This window comes from Natrix helvetica (genome assembly GCF_964273705.1).
Source record: "Natrix helvetica genome assembly, chromosome: 1".
Lineage (NCBI taxonomy): Eukaryota > Metazoa > Chordata > Lepidosauria > Squamata > Natricidae > Natrix > Natrix helvetica.
Window position 1 is genome coordinate 95,040,519 of NC_138548.1, and position 14,912 is coordinate 95,055,430.

Here is a 14,912-nt window from a genome sequence, read left to right on the forward strand (position 1 = left end):
GATTCTTCTGTGCAGTGTTTTACTGATATTCATTTTGTCTCACACTGATAAGAGAGCATGCAGCATTAAATTTGACTGGCTTTTTTGGGGGGGAGGGGAGGTGTCACACTTTTTCCAATTTGTTTTAAAATGTAGAAAGCAATAAGAATAGAAGGAAAAGTGCATAACTGCACTGAAGATCATTTAAGCTACAGACAGATACTTTACGCAAAATTCCATTTTTAAAATTAAAAGAAACCCACATGAATCCTTTCTGATCTAAAATAAAAAAATGCAGAGACAAATTTGGATGAAGAAACTTCAGAAACATCCCTAGGAAGAAGACTGTTAGGACTTCTGTCTAAGTACCATGCCTTTGATTTCGCATCTCTCACTTAGATTCCGCAGAATAATTTGGCAGCTAATGTCTGCCTTATCTCAAGCAGGACGTGTCAGCAACGGCATTCCAGATGGGGGTATGCATAGAAAGAAAAAAGAGTTTGAGATAGTGCTTTTTATTTTGTAAATGGTGCAAACATAAAAGACGTCTAGGCTTTCTTCTTTCTTTCCACCAGTTTTGGAAGTTTTCTCTATCAGCTTTGCAACTGGACAGCACAACAGAAGAAAATACATTGCATTAATAACTCATTCATAACTCATTCATTTAACTCATTTTATTATTTGTCAAGCATGTATAATATAACAGATATAAGTATAAACATGATTATGAATACATGAAATGGATATGAATAAATGGGGACATTAGGACAGGGATGGTAGACACTTTGGTGCACTTGTGCATGCCCCTTACAGACCTCTTAGGAGTGGAGTGGTGTCAACAGTAGACAGTCTAAGGTTAAAGTTGTTGGGTTTGGGGAAGAAACCCCAGAGTCAGGTAGTACGTTCCAGGCGTTGACTACTCTGTTGCTTAAGTCATATTTTCTGCAATCAAGTTTGGAGCAGTTTGCCTTAAGTTTGTATCTATTGTGTGCTCGTGTATTGTTGTGGTTGAAGCTGAAGTAGTCACTGACAGGTAGGACATTGTAGCAGACAATGTTATGTACTACGCTTAGGTAAGACCGAAGGTGGCGTAGTTCTAAATTGTCTAGTCTGAAAATTTCAAGCCTGGTAGCATAAAATATTCTGTTGTGAGCAGAGGAGTGGAGGACCTAGAACAGAGCCAGCAAAGGATGTGACTTGGAAACATCCAGAATTCAAAACTGAGAGGCCTAAAGAATGGCTACCTATTCCTGGTTTTCACATTTTCTGCAATGATAAGTCCTGTTTATTCCTGACTCATACATGAATAAGGAAGCAGTAGGGCAGCATTGCTTTCCCCGTCTTCAGTGGCCTGCATGGCACTGATTTGATCCCAATCTTAGCATTATGTCATTTTGTGAAAGTCTATTTTGTTTGCATTGTCATTAAGAAGCAATTTTGCTTTCTGTATTATTTAAATTATTTTAAGAGTCCCCTATCTTTGGTTTTTGTTTTGCTTTGATTTTTAACCAAGTACAATGGCCTTTACATAATTGAATACTATTGAATCAATCCTAACCATCATTTTTTTCCATAAGGAAATGACCTTTCACCTCCCAAGTACTTTTTAGTCTTTTCTTTTACTGACAAGCTTCCTGGATTTGACAGGCATTTCTATTATCTGTCCTCAAGTGGTCCTGGAGAATTGCCAACCATTACACAAAAAAGATTGAGAGGAATTTCTTCAGAGTCAATTTCACCTCATTCTCTTTAAAAGCATCGTTCCCTGTGCTGAGATTCAGGGGAGGAAATCAGGGGGTTACTTTTATATTTCAGTCTAAATCTGCATATATTGGCATGGGATGCTCATTCCATGATTTTTCTTCATTACTTTAGGTCCTGTTTATCGATGATAACATCAACTTCATTATTTTTATTTAATTGCACAAGCAATGATATCCTGGAACATAACGGGAAACACTTTGAATGATTTGTACCAATAGGAATATGTTGAGAGATCTGGGCTTTCTAGTTCAAAAGTAATAAATAATACACTATGTTGTAGTCGTAAATGACTGCATTGTCAAAGGCAAATTGAACATAATCAGATAATATTGGCAATACTATTGCACTAGAGAATTACTGCTGAGCATAGAACAGTTGCTGTAATAGTCACAACCGTTGCAGTATAATAATTCCACCTTACCTATTGGTAGAATCCTGTAAACTAATATTTTGCATCACTGCAGCAGAAAAAAGGTGACATTATTCCTGGAATTTAGTTAGAATTCCCCATCAGTAGACAGAATTCTCATATTTCCAGCCTCTTTTGTTTATTTGCACACAAAAGATATACAGTATTTGAGATATATGAACAGCCAGTTTTAGTTTCAGAGCTAAACGGTCATCTGAACTGTGCCAGTTAAGCAGTGTTATTGAACGGCAAATCCCTACCCCTTTAATCCTGTCATTTCTCATGTTGTAAACATTGTTTGAAAATATTTCAGAAAAAAGCTAGCTGAAGGGTTGACAGAAGACATGTAAAACTTATTTAATAAAGCTTATTTTTAATCATTTAAAGTATAACCAAATACTGAACAACCTATAAGAAATAGTCTGTTCTTCCTTCCTTCCTTCCTTCCTTCCTTCCTTCCTTCCTTCCTTCCTTCCTTCCTCCCTCCCTCCCTCCCTCCATCCATCCATCCATCCATCCATTCATGGGGGCATGGTTGGCAATATAAACAATAAATAACTTTGACTAACAATCGAGCATTGAAATTTCCATGATAAGAAGTATAAAAAAATAAAACATCCACAGTAACATTTTAACACAATAGATTAATTTATAAATGGTAATTAGCCTTTTAAAGCCCCTCATTAAAATTTCCACAGTTCACAAACATGCAATCTGAGCCTCAAATACCAAAGGCACTCAAAATAGCTTGATTTTCACTTCTTTCATGAAAGAAGGATACAATGGAAGCTTCTCTCTAATATTCAAGGGAAAATTACTTAGCAGTATTTTGTATAGTATGCCTGTTTAACTTGGATCTTAACAACCAAGGAGGGTAATGCAATGCAATGCAATACATACTATATAGGGAATATAACATATTTTAGAATATAATATATTCAGATAGCTTCCACTGAAATGGAAGAAAGACTGCTTGTGATAACAAGGCTTTCACAGCAGTAAACCTTTTGAGCCACCCAGCAGCTTCATGGAGTTGAGTAGCTTTAAGAAATCCAATGAATAATATGAAAATAGAGATAGATAGATAGATAGATAGATAGATAGATAGATAGATAGATGATAGATAGATAGATAGATAGATAGATAATAGATAGATAGATAGATAATAGATAGATAGATAGATAGATAGATAGATAGATAGATAGATAGATAGATAGATAGATAGATAGATAGATGATAGATAGATAGATAGATAGATAGATAGATAGATAGATAGATGATAGATAGATAGATAGATAGATGATAGATAGATAGATAGATAGATAGATAGATAGATAGATAGATATGGATGGACGGACGTACGGACGTATGGACAGGCAGGCAGGCAGGCAGGCAGGCAGGCAGACAGACAGACAGACAGACAAATCTGTGCCAAGTATGATCCACTGCCTAGCTTTGTGAAAAGCTAAGTTACACCTAATCATCTATGTTGCTCTTCTCTGCATTCTTTCTAGAGTCTCCACATCTTTTCTACATCATGGCGACCAAAACTGAATGCAGTGTTCCAAGTGTGGCCTCACCAAGGCATTATAAAGCGGCATCAACACTTCACGTGATCTTGATTCTATACCTCTGTTTATGTAGCCTAGAACTGTGTTGGCTTTTTTGGTAGCTGCTGCACACTGCTGGCTCATATTCAAATGGCTGTCCACTAGGACTCCAAGATCCTTCTCACAGTTACTACTATTGAGCAAGGTACCACCTATACTGTACCTGTGCATTTCGTTTTTCTTGCCTAAATGTAGAACCTTACTCTTTTCACCATTGAATTTCACTTTATTAGACAGTGCCCAATGTTCAAGTTTGTCAAGATCCTTCTGTATTTTAAGCCTATCCTCTGGAATGTTGGCTATTTCTGCCAGCTTGGTGTCATCTGCAAATTGCATGAGTTCCCCATGTATTCCCTCATCCAAATCATTGATGAAGATGTTGAAGGGTACTGGGCCTAAAACAGAGCCCTGGGATACTCCACTGCATACTTCCCTCAGTTCCATTGAGGACTACACATTGAGTGCAGTTGGTCAGCCATTTATGAATCCATCTGGTGTGATGCTGTCTAACCCACATTCTTCTACTTTATCTAGTAGTAGGTTATGGTCTACCTTATCAAATGCCTTACTGAAGTCCAAGTAAACTATATCAATGGCATTCCTCTGGTCCACTAATTTTGTCATTTTACCAAAGAATGTAATAAGATTATCTGGAATGATCTGTTTTTGACAAACCCATGTTGGCTTTTGGCTATTATTTTGTTTACTTCTAGGTGGTCACTAATTCGTTGCTTGATAATCTTGAGGTCAGGCTGATAGGTCTGTACTTTCCTGGATCTATTTTTTTCCCTTTTTTGAAGATGGGAACCACATCAGCTCTTATAAAGAAGTTTAATCTTAATGAAGCTTCTTTGATCAGTGACACATGAAGCAGGTCCACACATTAAACAGGTTCACACAATAATTATGATCCAATATTATTAAGTCCACCAAAAATTCTACTAAATAGTATTTAATTTTATTTGTTATATTTATAACCTATCTTTCTTTCATATTTCATATATTGTACATATTTTACGATTGTTTTTCCCCAATAAACCAGTGATCAGACTCCAAATTATTAGAGACGTGCCATGACTGATGGTGGACTTGAATCTGGGTCTTTCTGAATTTTATCTAACAATTTAACTTTTACATCTTCATGGTTTTCTAATGGTAGGCTTCTGAAATTGTTTTGGATTTTCAGCAGATCTTAAAATTGTATGAGCAGGAAAGTGTAAGGAGTAGCTAAGAAGAACTAACTAATGCCTTCAAGTCAGGATGAAGTTGTTTGAGCAAATCAGGCAAAAAGAAAAGTATTTTTAGATGCTTAAATCAATAATTAATTGCATTTCAAATAAAGCAAGAGAAATTTCATTCTGTCCATTAGTTCAATAAGTGTCTTCGTTCTATAAGCACAAATGGTAGATGTAATGATAATAAAGAATGGATGTTCCGTGAAGATTGTTGGAATATTCTCTAGAAGTCAATCTCATTGGTGCATTACTGCTATATATTTTTTCTAAATAGTGTATTTCTATAGGTGACCCTAACTTCTCAGGTTCAGGTATAAGCACCATACCTCTTACTGCTAGGTATCTGTAAAGAAGAAAGAGCCTTGAGAATTCTTCACAGGAAGGAAATATCACCAAAACTGGAAGACTAGGAGCTAGAATCACCAGGATCTTCTATTTTTAAGAGAACAAATCACATTACAAAATCAAAATTACAAAATTTCAGTGAATGTTCTAATGTTGACATAGTTACATCCCAAATACATATATATATATATATATATATATATATATATATATATATATATATATATGTGTGTGTGTGTGTGTGTGTGTGTGTGTGTGTGTGTGTGTGTGTGTGTGTGTGTGTGTGTGTTGTATTTGTACTGATAAATAAATAAAGGGTAACACAAATACATACATACATACATACATACATATATATATATATATATATATATATATATATATATATATATATATATATATAATATTTTCATATTCTGTCAACAATAACATGGAGCTAATCAATGCTGATGATTCAAGATTAATCTTCTTCATAATTTTTAAACTAGCTGTTTTATTTTAGATTTATTTGCAACAGGATACTGAAATGAAGAAAGAAATCTATCACAACATTGACACTATAGTCTAATCATACAGATAAATTTCGGATAGGATATTCTGATTTCTGTATTTCTCTAGAGGTTCAGGTTCCTGGATTTCAGTGATGTAGAATAAATTCTAGTTTTGACATTTATTTATACTGCTTCTTGGGTAGTGGTTACTGCTGCTTCTGTTTGCATACAGTTATTTCTCATCTGTCTTATTGCTGAAAATACTTCCACAAATGAACCTTTACAAATTTCATGCTTAAAGACCCACAGAAACATTTACAACAGGTCTAATTTCAGCTGCAAATAAACATCAATTAGAAATTAGCCCTGCATGTTGACAATAATATTCAGCTTATCCAGCAACTCACTTAAAATAATAGGACTACTCATGCTTAAAATGTGTAAGTGTTTTTCTGGCAACAGCTAAATTATAGCAAATGCTATAGGCACCCTTATACAATGCACTTTCCCTTTATAGTATTACCTTGGACAAGCTTTATGTTACTGTAAAAAATTACATCATGTAAAGACGTTCTAAAATAGGAGATTATATGGTAACTGCCTGCCAGCAGATTTCAGCCTACTAAAAAATCTAGCCGAAATCCAACTGCTTGCCATAATAGCATCCTTATAACTGGTGATGAGATAAATAACTCTGCTTAGAAACTAGAACTTTATCCATCTCTAATTGAAAGTGAACTTATTTATAGCCATAATAAACCTAGAAGCTTGTCTTCTGATGCAGCTCTGGTTACTTGAAGGAAAAAAATATATAGGATGCTGTTACAACTGAAGAATAGCACCTTGAATCAAAGTGATGACAATTGTGTGTTTAAACTATGAAAGTGCATGATTTAGTATAATTCTTTTTTTCTTAATTTTATCAGGATCACTGAGGTTGATAATGTTTCCCCTTTGGTAAACAAGTTTTGCTTTTGATTGTAATAGGAAAATATTTTTTTTAAAAAAACTATATCTTTTTAATGTTTTGACAAAAATTCACTATTTTTCAAAATGGAGGAGAGAGTGGAGGTTGTGTGATGCAGGATCTTTGTAGATGGTTTTTTTTATGAGTTGCAGGTGGTGAGACATATATTGGTATATTTGGATTCTTAACACTCTAGCTCATCACTAAGCTGTTGGGGGCATCTTAGTGATGAGCTAGAGTGTTAAGAATTGGATCCTGGGTTGAATCAGCTGGACTGTGGGGCTTGAATTCTCTTCTAGGACATTGGCTATGAGGAGAGAAAGCCACACTATTTCTTATTCCTATAAATTACCACCAGCAATGGCTGGGCTGAGATTATTCTTGTGGAGGCTTGCTGAACTGTGACGACTGGTGTTTTATTGTTTGATGGTGGTAAAGCACCCAGTGGATGGAAAAACAGTGAGGGAGATTTAATTTTAATTTAATTTAATTAGATTTCTAGACCGCCCCCTCTCCCCGGAGGGACTGGAAGCCTTGACAGCAATAGCAATCCTTGTAAGAGGATCTTTCCTGACCCTGGTGGCTGGAGTTTACAAAATTGCACTGGGTGCAGCAGCAATTGTGCTCATTTGTTCGATGCCAATGGTGTGCAGTTACACACAGCAAATGTTAACTTTCGGATGGTGCCTTAGTGGATTTCATAGAGGACTGCTACCACAGTGCTCTCTATGGTTACTTCAATGCAGGGGTGGGGAGGTTTGCCAGGACTTAAAAAAATCTGTTTGCTTTTCATTTTGGAAAGGATTACAAGTCAGGATGGCTAAACGGAAAAAGTTTAGCAACAGTGGAAGACTTGTGCCTAGAAACTGCTGCAAAACCCTGCTGCAAGAATGAGGTTCTACTTTTGGCCCTTGTCATTTGGAGTGCTGCAGGGTTAGGTACTGTCTCCATTCCTGTTTTAACATCCGTATGAATTTCTGGGTGAGATCATACATTGCCATGGGGTGATGTCACATTAGTATGCTGATGATACCCAGTTTTATTCCTCCACCTAGTCAGTTGAGTGATGCCGTTTACTTGATATCCTTTCTCAGTGAATGGAAGCTGTACGGGTTCAACTAAGTCCTCATAAGACCATGTGGCTTTAGAGTCTTCTGATGGGCATCTCCATATTTGGTCCGAGATGTGATTGCACTGCCCCAAACAGGCCCAGTAAAACAATTATTCTAGTCTCAAAGAACAGATGACAGTTGTAGCCCAAAGGACCTTTGCACAGCTGCAAATAATGCATTTCTAAATTAGGAGGCTCTACTAACAATTATTCATAATCTACCCACCTTCCAGATTGACTACTATAATATGCCCTATACAGGGCTGACCTTAAAGGGTAGTGGAAGCTTCAACTGGTGCAAAATGAATCAATGCAGGCAATTATGTGTGTTTCAAGAACTTCCCATTTTGTATCTCAGCTTCATGAGCTGGATTGGTTAAGGCTTTGCTTCCAAGTCCAATTTAAAGTGCTGGTTATGATCTTTAAAGCATATGATCAGATTGTTTGGGGACCATCTCTCCCCAGTAACTTATACCCATCCTATCAGGTTTGTTAGGAGAGGTACAGTATGTTAGGAGACTTACGTTGAGTTTCTGGTAATCTTTAACTGGTGTGTCCTAAGAGAAATCCTTTTCTGCCATACCAACTCCTGTTATCTTCCTGGAAGGCCCTCAAAACATGTTTTTTCTCAATGAGCTTGAGGATCCCATGATGAGTGGAGCCTGTTATATTGTTATACGATTATTAACTGATGCATTCTCTGTAGGCTAGTTGTCTTTCCCCCCCTTTGTTTTTATTTTTAATTTAAATTGTGGTTTTATTTTTATTTATCGTGCTTTTATGCATTTTGTTTTATTATGTATGCCACCCAGAGCCATTATATGAGACAGTGTAGGAGATGACCAGACTGAGCCCAACGGAGAAGTCAAGCTTATCATCAGTCTCAGGTCCCTTGGTGCCCACAAGAGATCTAAGTTTTTTATTGCAATGACAAACCTAAAGAAACAATCTGCAAACTCTCTAACAGACTAGACAGACTGACAAATTAATGTCTCGAGGCTTCGTTTTTGTATTCTGTTGGGTCAATATGTCTGAAAATTCCTTCTAAAACACTTGAAAGCCTCATTCTTTATAGACTGATATAACTTTGAAGTTTTGAGAAACTTCAGTTTAATTCAGACCATATTGCTTTGCCCTGGACATAACTATTAAAAATAATCCACAATGATTTGGAATTGATCCAAAATGAATTTCTATTATTTTATAGGCTGTATGTCTATAAAATTACTTACTCTTACTAAAATCTTACATACATACAGAACTTAGAGATAAGCAAATGGCTGACAGTACCCCAAGAGCTTGGATGATATCCAATGTGTGAGAAATACAAATACTTTTTATAAGAAAGAATTACTTAAAATAGCTCAGTGATAACTAAGCATGTGCAATGAGGAACATGTGTGCTAATTGGCTATTGAAATGGGGAATGAAAAATCTTAGAAAACTGAATGGAATGTCTTGGTAATCCTATGAATGGGCTGGTCAAAACCAGCATTCTACATTTAGATGAGTCAGATTAGTTTCCAAAATCAAATTAAAGAAACTCACAGAAGAGGTTGATTTGAAAATAGTGTTTTTGTTTTCCATGTGTCTCTCTAGTTAGCTAGCGCAACAAGACTATAAATACAAGGTACTACAGTGAGAGAACTGGATCTATCTGGAGGTATTCCTTTTAATGTGCAATCAATAATCACTGCAGGACATCCTATGTTAAAGAGAAACCATCATTGTTAAAAAGCCATCATTTAAAAGGCAAGACTATCCACCTCGTATATCAAATCCATCTTATTTTCACAAGATACTCTCAGTGTTCATAGGATTGGTAGATGACTCAGGAAATGCAATGTTATTTCAAGAGTTGCTCCTACAGTGTGCTGATATATTGACAGGCTAATTATTGGGTGTTAACAAGCTAATATTCACACAATTAAAGCTTGCTGATTTCTGTAAGAGAGTGAATACGGATTACAGGTAAAATGAGCATTAGTTTCAAGTGTCTTTTATCTGGTGCTCTGAATTTCAACCAAAAAAAGGACAAGGTTCATTTATTTAACATTGTCCCTAGAATTGCTGGGGAATCATAGACAACACCATCTAGTATTCAATTAAAATGTAACCTCAAAAGTGTTCCTAAATGCATCATCCACATTAAACAAAAGGTAATAACAATGAAAACATTTCATCAGAGTTCAGTCTTAAGAGTTCATTTGTCATAGGTTAGTTTTGAGTTCAGCTCAGTCTGGCTTCTCCTTCTATAGCTACTATTAAAGAAGCATAAGAAATTGGATACAAACCATTTCCGAATACTATAAGACAGGAGTGTCAAACTGGCAGCCCAAGAGCCAGATACGTCACTTGCAGGCCACACCCACTCCAGTTCCGTGAAGGGAAAAAAATGTCATGATACGTCACATGATGACAACGTGACACAGTGAGTTGGATACCAATGTTATAAGATATACTTCTCCAATTTCACTTTTTATGAATTACCCTAAACTTTGATAGAATTTTTTTCTTCTTCTCCTGATATAGACATTAGGAGCTATTTTTGAGCTGCCATCTTTGCTTTCCTCAATGGAGACCCTTGAGTTGCCCATCCAAATTTCATCTCCAGGTTTTAACTAACTCAAGCTGTTTTGCATTCCATACATCTAAGGTTAATTTTTTTTTGTTTCGATTTGTTTCTACTTACTAAGATAAAAAGTCATCTACTGACACAATTCTTGTTAAAACACACTCAGAAAGGAGAAAGTTTCAATCTTTTCATGTTCCTGTTCCTTTTCATTACTTTTCATCCATTTTAATGATCTGAAATATAAATCTGCTTCTTCCAGGTTTCTGTTATTTTTCACACTTCTGCTTATTTGTTTGTGTCCTTTGGGGAATAGTAGTGATGAAAATAGCAGTAGCAACAGCAGGAGTGCTAATAAATAGTTATAATCTTGTAGAACCCTCCATTCAAAAGAGACAACAAAAATCTATGAAGGAAACAAAAAGATCAAAACACAGACTCTCCAACACCCAACACCCAGATAACCAGGGATTAACAACAGATGGACAATCAAGCAGAAAACAATGCTGCAGTCATTGGACTACAAGGAGAAAACCACACCTCTCACCAATATTGGCAGGGCAAGCTCTGTATATAAACAGGGAGCAAACCTACACTCACTGGTCCTGATGATGTTACCTTGTCAAAAATGAAATCACTGTAATCAAACAACCAAACTCAGAGAGCATCATAGATGCCACAGTTTAAACCCCAAACAACATGCATTCTCTTCTATCAGACTCATAGTTTTAACAGCAATTGGTTTAATCACAATGGAAAGGCAACCTATGGAAGAAAAAAAAATGTGGAAGGCAAAATCCACCAAAATTGAACCCAGGACCTCAACAGAGTTCAGAATAAAAAGGCAGTGTCTGGAGCCATTCTGAACAAAATAAAATCAGCTTAAAGAACAATTTGAGAGACTACTGGTAAGCAGATGGCCTCTTCTATTATGAACCAGCTGGATCTTTTTGACAAGGTTTGGGAATTCATCCTTTTATAAAAGCAAGAAGAATGAGACATAAATAGGCCGTGACAAAAAAAATCATGGCATGGTAATGATACTATTGCAACATGATATGGTTCAGAGTTCCTTGAAACAGAATGTTGTAGACAAAGGAAATCTTTGGTCATTTCTCCTCAAGGGAGAAATTCAGCATCTTCAAGAGACATACAACCATCATTTTGCCAAAATATCAGTAATGGGCTTTTTTATCACTTCAATGATGGTAGTATAAGAAACTGGTGGGGAAACTGGGAAACTATTTCACACCACCCATTCATTTATACAGTACAGGAGAAATGCTAGTGATGAAACATGTGATATTCTGCATGTAACAACTTTATTCTTTATGAATATTTATCTATTTTATAATTATATAAATTTGAGTAGATTGCAAATCATAAAATATATTTCAAAAAATATTTTTCTTTAAAAAAGCCAATGAAAAGATAAAATACCAATGGCCACCATACACTGGTAAACATGGACACATACACAAGGGACAATAAAGCATGGCCAAGTTCTGCTTATTAAGAAATGTGTGACTAAAATGCCAGATTTTCTCTGGCACTTAAAGCAAATGATCTTGGCAGCATTAGAATGCCTCAAAAGAGAAGACTCTGACTTAAATTCTGGGATAATATTCTTGCAGCTACAGAGAAATGAGGAGCAATTCTTCCTTAAGGTTTGGGCAGTTATGAGTACATACTTGGAGAAACATCACCTCAAGTAAAGGGGTATTAAAGGCTTTAGTGAAATATGGTAGATCTTTTCAACTCTTTTTGCCAGCTCAACTACATCATTTTCCTTGGCATTCTTAATAAACAAAGCTAGCCAGGTTTTGCTAATGAAAGAATGAGCTACCTTTCTGCCGGAGATGACTGCAGTGGGAGGGGACAGTAATGCAAATCATGCAATCCTTTAGCTGAGGCAGAATTTTTTGTGGTTTACTTCATCAATTGGGAGGGTTTTAAAAAGTGTTTTAGCCTAATTTAAAATATAAAGTGTAATTTATCTTTTTATCCTTTCAAAATCAGAGAAAACTGCATCATTAGAAAAAATAGCATAAGATATTATATTGGGAAAAAGTATCAATTTATTTTTTTTCTAACATGCCTTTCTGTGTATGACCCACAATGCATGTATTGGAGAAAATATTCATATACATAATATATGATATATGTTTATGTCAGCATTTGTGAAATTTGTACATTAAGGTAGAAATGAACAAAATGAATTTTAAAGTGAGAAAATGAGAACCAGAATCCAAAATTCATCCATCTTTATGTATTCCTTGATACTAATGTACAATTTAATTCTAAGGAAATATTAGGTCTCTACTTCTAAGATAAATGAAAATTCCAGGTCCCCCCCCCCCCATTAATTGGAGAATTTTCGAAATACTTGGAGACATTTCCATAATGTGTCTTTCTTTACCTATCTGTTGCAGGCCTCAAAGCAGGAAATCTGCCATTTGTACATTATGCTTATTTAAGCAAAAATATACCATTTCTGTAAATTGTCTTCAAATAATCTGTCATAATTCAGCAACTGTTGCTCAATAATGGATCACATGTTCTTATATAAGTAGAGCTTTTTATTTAGTATTAGAGCAACAGAGTGCCGAAGCAGAGTTTCTGGTGGCAACTGGATGAGTAGGAACTGATATTTGATGACAGAGCTTCATCCATGCTTGGAGACTTCAACATGTGAGAGAATAATTTACCTGCTTTCAGAATTGCTTCTCTTCCCAAAAGGTTCAACTGAGAGCTTTCCCCTAAATTCTTGATCACTCGCCTGGTCTTTCTCTATAAGAAATAGTAAAACATGATTTTCAGACATGTGAGAATGAAGGAGAAGGATTATTACTTTCTTTCCACTTGCTGTTTTTCCTTACATTATTTTATTTTACCTGTTCCGCTTTACTGCAATTCAAGTCAATCTTTGCTTTCCTTATGAAGAAGCTTACAATAGGTTTTATTTCTTCATCTCAAAGTGTTTATGCCAGATCGTTTTTTTAAAAAATTAACTCTATGGAAATGAATCATACAGAGTCTGTGCAATTATTGTCACCAGCCAGCTTGAATAGCATTGGGTTAATAGCATTGCTGCTGACTGCCTTTAAGTTACCTCAGTGCAGCCCGGTGAATACAGATTGATTTTAGTAGAAAAAGAATTCTTAGTTTAATGGACTGGCATAAAAGGAACTAAGTATGACAACTGAGGCAAACTAATCTCTTAAATGACTAACAACATGTGAGTCATCTTTCCTACATGATGTAGATTATTGTTTTCCCACAGAAATAGATGGCAGTTCATCCAGTGTGGTTAACTTTATCATCAATCTTCTGGGGGGGGGGGGAAATCAAGCAAACAAATAAGAATAATAACTAGGAGTCAGTGGAAATAAGGGAAAGTTCCAGGGCATTTTAGCCATTAGTAAACACTTTGCTAACCTAAGTGCCTGGAGTCAGAAAGTGAAATGGAAGATATGGATTTAAATTGCAGATTCTGATTGTTGTGGTATAGGAGGAAACTATTAGTAAGATATATTGTATACCATTTACTCAGAGAGAAGGTAGGTTTCCCTTCACTAAAAGTGTGCAAATGGAAGCTAGAGACACATCTATGATGAATATTTTCAATTTGATTCCCCGCATTCAAGAGTTTGACTCAATGGTGCAAATGTTCCTTCCAACTTTAGAATTTTATCACCACTACATGGAAATAATGGTCAATCAGCCCTGTCTGGATGAGCAGTACATGAGAGCAATATTTAGTGTATTTTTTTTCTTCAGTGACCAATACCATTTCAACATAGAAGATTCCGTTTCAACATAGAAGATTCTGTTAACTCCATAGCAAACAACTGTTGGTGGACCAATGCTACCTTAATGTGTACTATGTCATCCAAACACTTTATATTGGCATTATACCCCATGGGGGTAAAACAGACCTCAATACTCACTCTGCATATTCTTCAGACATTATTATTTATTATTATTATTTATTAGACTTGTTAGCCGCTCCCTCTCCACGAAGGGACTTGGGGCGGCGTACAATAAATAAATCACATATTACACAATTAGACATTACACGGAGGAGGTATAAAAATCACCACAACAATTGTTACAATACATACAACAATAATAATAATAAGATTAAAAATTAAAATACCCCAATTTAAAATTTAAAGTTTAAAATTGCCAGGAGGATTAGAGATAGAACTATAGTTGAGCCAGGCCGGCTAGTTGGAAAAGGTGGTTCTTGAGTTTTGTACGGAAGGAGCGGAGGTCGGTAGTGATCCTAATGTCGGGGGGGAGGTCATTCCAGAGGGCTGGGCCCATCACAGAGAAGGCCCTGCTCCTGGGCGCCGCCCTTTGGCCCTGCTTAGTGGACGGCACCCGGAGGAGTCCCTCTCTGTGAGAGCGGATTGGTCGTAGGGAT

General features: G+C 36.0%; 1 protein-coding gene across 2 annotated transcripts in view; it reads left to right on the forward strand.

Moving 5' to 3' along the window:
- ANO3 (anoctamin 3) overlaps positions 1-14,912 on the forward strand; it is a 237,347-nt gene that overhangs the window by 90,639 nt on the left and 131,796 nt on the right. The window lies entirely within an intron of this gene.